The following is a 6,807-nucleotide window of genomic DNA, read 5'->3' as shown; positions in this document are numbered from 1 at the left end:
CCTCCTCCCTCCCCTCCCCTCCCTTCCCCTCCCTTCCCATGGTTTCACCTCCCCTCCCCTCCCCTCCCCTCCTCTCCCCTCCCCTCCCTTCCCTTCCAAGTTATACAGTCTGTGGCATTCTTTTATAGCAGCATGAAATGGACAAAGACAGGCTCCATTTTCAAGAGCAAGCCCTTTTGTAGTTTCTGAGCCAAATTATGACTGCAAAGGAAGTTCTATAGATAGCCTCAGATCCACCACCTAGGAAACCTGCTACCAAGCAGACCTAGGATCTAGAATTCTAGATGAAGTGCTGGGTAACATGATACCTCTGCAATTTAGTACCTCCCTATATACCTCCAGCTGGCTCAACCCATCAGGGCTAAAACTACCCCTCATATCCTAGTGTCTCTTGTAGGCAGAAACCTTGCCTAAACCCTAAGCTGCTTAGCTTACATTCTGTCTTACGCTTTTTTTGGAGGGGGTTCAAATATACCCAAAAGAAATAAATGAACCTCCATGTACCCAACCCCCAGATTAAGCAGTAGTCTCCATTTTGCCAGACTTGTTTCATCTGTTTCAGTCTCCCGAAACATTTATGTTTGTACAGGAAAAGCTGGATAAATACCTAATTCTCCACCCCACCTCCCATTTTAAGTCACTTTTCAGAATAATGAGTCAGTGACCTGGTAACTTACACACTTTGGTGACCAGTAGTTTTTTCTTTTTCTGAATATCGTCATGAACTCATAGATTATTGTTTGCATTTATGTATTTCAGGCCATTGTAGTCATTATTTATTAATTGTTTTGGATGCTTACATTGTCTCATCTAGGTTAATAATTATCTCTTGAAGTTGACTCTCATGTCTTCTTGATATGATCCTGTTGGACTTTGATGGCTTCCTTGCTTTCTGACAAAAAAGATGTTCCAGGATCTATTTACTGCACTATGCATGGAGTCAGCCATTTCTCTAGGGGGCCTTGATTCCTTTTAGTAGAGAACACAGTTTGGGCTCTTGGACTGAATCACTTTTGTGAACCTCCTCACCTGCATCCCTGCTTACAGCCAGTATGCTCTTGCTAGGCATCAGCAGATCTCCTAAAAGTGCCATGTAGTTCTGCCTCACTCTTAACAAAGTCTCATCTCTTGAGAGTTTTGTGCTCTACCCCCAGATGTGGTCTTTCTGGTTCTGAAGCTTTTGCTCCAGTCACCCTGAATTTTGCCAGCCCTATGCATGTCATACCTTGGATTGCCAACCCACCCTCAATGGAGCCAATTTCTCCAGTTAGAATAGTTGCCCCTATTCTAATACTCTAATAAACAAGTTACCTTGTAGAGTATTAGTTGCCTAATACTTTAGTAAACAAGGTTCTACCTGGGCTTATTTAACTTTTGCTCCTTTGGGCCTTGTGTTCTACCAGCATTCCATTTATCTGAAACCCTCCCTCACCTCATCAAGATCTTATCTGTTCTTTCATGATTTACTGCTGCTTCCTGGGTTCTAAAGAACCCAGTTCAGAAGTTCCTGTTTTAGTTTGAGATCTTATAGGCCTGTCCATCAGGTTGCTATCATCCCAGCTAGGATTAGGCAGAATTGCATGGGGGTTGTAGTGCATTTTTGGCACAGCAGGTACCTGGCTGACTAATTCTCTGTCTTTTCTTTCCTATTGTAATTCATGGGTCGCAGCATTTTCTGAATGGTGTTTAGTAGGTCATCCTGTTGATTTCCTGCTAGGGAGTAGCACACTCTGGCTCTGTACCATTGGCAAAGGGACTTAAGGATAGATGATGGGCAGCAGTTTTGTTAAATGGAACAATATGAAGAGATGGCATTATAAAAAAGGCTTGGCAGCAGGGCCCATTTGAATGGTTGGTCCCTGGCTCCCATGTTGATATAGGCAGATCCTTGATGGGAATTTGGAATGATGCCAAATATTGTAGATCACTGGTGCATCAAGTCATCGTCAGGGTTGTCTGTGTAACAATCTTGAGTGAAGTTTTGTGTATCTCTGGAGATTCTCTGTATAGGGTTTAATCATTTAGTTATTCTAGTTGAACCTGTTTAGTTTTTCTTTGCAAGGAGATAAGAAATGTGAAAGAGATGCAGACACTAGGGAAAAAGCCAGGAGCCTTGTTTCCCACCCACTTCTTGGGTTCTGGAACTGGACTTATAGTTGAGTAGTCAGGAGTGGGCTCAAGTGCATTAATCCCGGATCTAGCTCTGCTTTGCGCTTGCTCCAGTTCTTGTGTCAAATTCACTTCAAGCCACTCAGAGTAGTATGTAGAGGGGTCATTCAGGACTGTGCTTATACTTCATTATATCAAATGAGAGATCCAGTAATTTATAGCCTATTATTTCTGGAGTCTGGAGATGGCTCCACATAAGCTTTGCTGAAGCAGATTTTATTACATTAGAAGAGAACCTAGCTGGCTGCATTCAACACTGGTAGCTTTTAGATGCTAATAAGGAGGTCATGTAATAAAAGTCACAGAATGACTCTGGAACCCGTTTCCCCAACCCAAGAAAGAATAATGACATTCTAGGTTGGCCTCTTTTCATTTCCCTTTGATTTTGAGTAATAAATTCCCTCCTTACTTCCCAGCTGAACAATTTGGGAGTCTGTATTCCCTAGAAGGACTCTGTTCACATACCCATCAGATTAAATTAGGTGAAAACTCTTTGGCCTTAATGAATGTTGAAAGATTTCAAAAGGCTAATGGAAATTCTTCCAGAAGTAACAATTCCCATTCTATTGGTGAGACCGTTCTGAAGAAATTTCCTGAATCTCTTAGATTATTTTATACAGCAAAACAGCCAGCATTGCGTTCTCTTTGCTCATAGATGATGAGGAGAATGTAGACACTTAGAATCTGTGGAGAATCCCTAAGTTGAATTTTAGGCTGCATATTAGGTCTCCTTTCCTAACCCTTTTACAAGTCAATCAATGTGAAACAGCATGGTAGATTTGCATGACGTCTCTCCCTGCCTCCTCCCTGCATTTTTTTTTTTTTTTTTTGAGACAGTCTCGCTCTGTTGCCCAGGCTGGAGTGCATGGCACGATCTCGGCTCACTGCAACCTCTGCCTCCCGGGTTCACGCCATTCTCCTGGCTCAGCCTCCCTGGTAGCTGGGACTACAGGCGCCCACCACCACACCCAGCTAATTTTTTATATTTTTAGTAGAGATGGGGTTTCACCGTGTTAGCCAGGATGGTCTTGATCTCCTGACCTCGTGATCCACCTGCCTTGGCCTCCCAAAGTGCTGGGATTACAGGTGTGAGCCACCACGCCCGGCCCCTCCATTCTTATGGAAAGTAGTGAGTGACTGCCTGCCAGGTAAAATCTTGGTGGCAAAATACAAAGTCAGATTCAGAGTTATAAACATAGCCCCCACCCAAGTAACTTCCAAAGAAAAGAAAGAGGCCGGGTGTGGTGGCTCACACCTGTAATCCCAGCACTTTGGGAGGCTGAGGCAGGCGGATCACGAGGTTGGGAGTTCGAGACCAGCCTTGCGAACATGGTGAAACCCCATCTGTACTAAAAATACAAAAATTAGCTGGGTGTGGTGGTGCTTGCCTATAATCCCAGCTACTCAGGAGGCTGAGGCAGGAGAATTGCTTGAATCCAGGAGGCGGAGGTTTCCATGAGTGGAGATCATGCCACTGTACTCCAGTCTGGGCGAGAGAGCAAGACTGTGCCTCGGTGGGGGGAGAAAAAAAGGAAAGGGTTGTGTAAAATCTTGCTTCATTGCTTTTAAATTGGGTACTTACTGAGTTACTGCATTAGATTTGTGCATTGTGCTAGTTGTTGTACTAATGATTGATTTCATTCTCCATTTATGGAACACCAGCAGTGTTCCTGGTACTATGCTGACCACTTGAGATAAAAAGATAAACAGGAGTTGGTCCTTGCCACTTAGAGCTCACAGTCTACTACTGGGAGAGTGTGGGAAGGTGTGATAAGAGCTGTAGTGATCTTGCCACATAATTTGCATTTGTATCTTAAAGCCAGTGGGGAGCCATGGAAATACTTTAAGCAGGATAGTGACATGATTCAATGATTCATTTGTATTTTATTTTTTCTTTTGCGATGGAGCCTTGCTGTGTCACCCAGGCTCCCAGGCTGGAGTGCGGTGACAGGATCTCAGCTTACTGCAAACTCTGCCTCCCGAGTTCAAGTGATTCTCCTGTCTCAGCCTCCCGAGTATCTGGGATTACAGGCATGCACTACCACACCTAGCTAATTTTTGTATTTTTGGTAGAGATGAGGATTCACCATGTTGGCCAGGCTGATCTTGAACTCCTGATGTCAGGTGATCCATCCACCTTGGCCTCCCAAAGTGTTGGGATTACAGGCATGAGTCACTGTTACCAGCCCACTTTTTCTATTTTTTTGAGACAGAGTCTTGTTCTGTTGCCCAGGCTTGAATGCAGTGGCACGATCATAGCTCATTGTAACCTCAGACTCCTGAGCTCAGTGATCCTCTTGCCTCATCCACTCAAGTAGTAAGGTCTACAGGTGTGCACCACCATACAGTACAAATTTTTTTTTTTTTTGAGACAGGGTCTCCCTCTGTATCCCAGGCTGGGGTGCAGTGGCGTGATCATGGCTCACTGCAGCCTGACCCTCCTGGGTTCACGTGATCCTTTCACTTCAGTCTCCCAAGGTGCTGCGATTACAGGCGTGAGCCACCGTATTTGGCCCCATTTGTATTTCTGAAAGATCACTGGTGGTAGTGAGGATACCAGTGAGTTGGAGGGAGTGAGACTAGAGACAATAACAGTTTAGATAACAGAATTTTTTGAGCCCCTGCTAGGTGCCAGGCACAGATCTAGGTGCTGGGAACTTAGGGGAGAATGAGTAAGACAGTCTCTGTTCTCGGGGAGCTTCTGTTCTAGTGGTGGTGTGCTGGTGGGGAAGCAGACTATATACATACCACAAGTGATATTTTTTCAGATGGTGATAAGTAATTTGAAGAAAATAAATAGAGCTATGGGAGTGGGAATGTTTGAGCATTGGGATGGGTACTGACCTATTGGGGTGGGAAGTGAAGACCTCTCTGAGGAGGTGACATTTGAGGTGAGGCAGCTCAAAGAAGATCTGGGCAAGAGTGGTTGTGATGGGTAGAACATCAAGTGCAGGGACCTGAGATGTGAACGGACTTGGCACAGTGTTTAAGCACCATAAAGACGGTCAGGGTGGCTGGAGCATAGTGGAGCCTGGAGGAGCAAGTAATACTCAGATGAGGATGGAGCACCTTCTAGGCCATGGAAAGGAATCCGGATTCATTCCAATGGAGTAAGAAGCATTGCGATTAAATCAGGTGTTGGCAAACTGCGGCCCATGGCGTCAAATCTGGCCTGGTGCCTATTTTTATGAATAAACCATATTGGAACACAGTGTCACCCATGGACGTACATATTGTCCATGGCTGTTTTTAATGTTACAAGAGCAGATTTGAGTAGTTTCAACAGAGCACATATGGCCCAGAAGCCTAAAATATTTACTATCTGGTTTGTATAGAAAAAGTGTACTGACCCCTGAATTAAATGATCTAATTTAAATTTTGAGGAGGTATGGTTTAGGGAATGAATGATAAGAGACATGGCTCACACCTGTAATGCTAACACTTTGGGAGGGTGAGGTGGGTGGATCATGAGGTCAGCAGTTCGAGACCAGCCTGGCCACCATGATGAAATCCCATCTTTACTAAAAATACAAAAATCAGCCGGGTGTGGTGCTGCGTAGCTGTAATCCCAGCTACTTGGGAGGCTGGGGCAGGAGAATTGCTTGAATCTGGGAGGCAGAAGTTGCAATGAGCTGAGATGGCGTCGCTGTACTCCAGTCTGAGTAACAGAGCAACACTCCATCTCAGGAAAAAAAAAAAAAAAAAGAAAAAAGAAAAAAAAAAGTAATTGTTGAGCCACCAGAAAACAAAGATCACACTGTTTTTATTTTGTTTAAAAACAGAATAAATGCTTTATACTCATTAAATATTGTTGAATGAGTGATGAGATGCTGAATAGTGGGTGGCAGTGAATATGAAAGGGAAGTGAGGTTTTGAGAGATATTTAGGAGATAAAATATCAGGACAGCTTATTGTTGACACGATGAATAGAAATAGGAGTAGGGCAGAAGGAGGACTGTAGGATGCCCTTCAAGTTTCTGGTTCAGGTATCTTGGTGCATGGCAGTGCCATTAATTGAGACAGGGAAAGTGGAGATACAGAGAACATACGTTGCCAGGGAGAAGGAATTCGTCTTTGGACACACGATGCTCAGGACATCCAGGTAGAGATGTCTAAAAAGTAGTTGGAAAGACAGAGCTTAGCGGCATGATATCCAGACTCATGGTAACCAGAATTCCAGAGTCATAAGCTAGTATGGGCTCTCCTAAAAAGCGTTTATGATGAGGAGGGCAGGGATAGGTCTCATATGGCATTCATTTCCAATACATTTTGGCTCTAGAGAGGAGGCAAAGATAAACTAGCTGTATGGACAGTTTGCATCAGTCAGTCAGGTCATCCCGTGACCATGGAATATTTTTTCTGCAGAAGCTGATGGTCTCAAATGAAGGCTTGCCTTACCTGTTCCTCTGGCTGTCAACCTCTTTCTCTTAGTTGGGGTGACTGGGGCAGACGTGGAGGCTTCTTCCCTCCTAGACTCCCTGCTAACATTGGAACATTTGTGGCCTTTTAACTCTGTAGGTGATTCAAATTTGCATTTATCTTTTTATTTTATTTTATTTATTTTTTTTGAAATGGAGTCTCGCTCTGTCACCCAGACTGGAGTGCAGCGTTGCGATCTCAGCTCATCGCAAGCTCCAC

This window comes from Hylobates moloch, unplaced genomic scaffold (assembly GCF_009828535.3).
Source record: "Hylobates moloch isolate HMO894 unplaced genomic scaffold, HMol_V3 SCAFFOLD_1, whole genome shotgun sequence".
Classification (NCBI taxonomy): Eukaryota; Metazoa; Chordata; class Mammalia; order Primates; family Hylobatidae; genus Hylobates; species Hylobates moloch.
The sequence above is the reverse complement of the archived record's forward strand: the minus strand, read 5'-3'. Positions refer to the sequence as shown.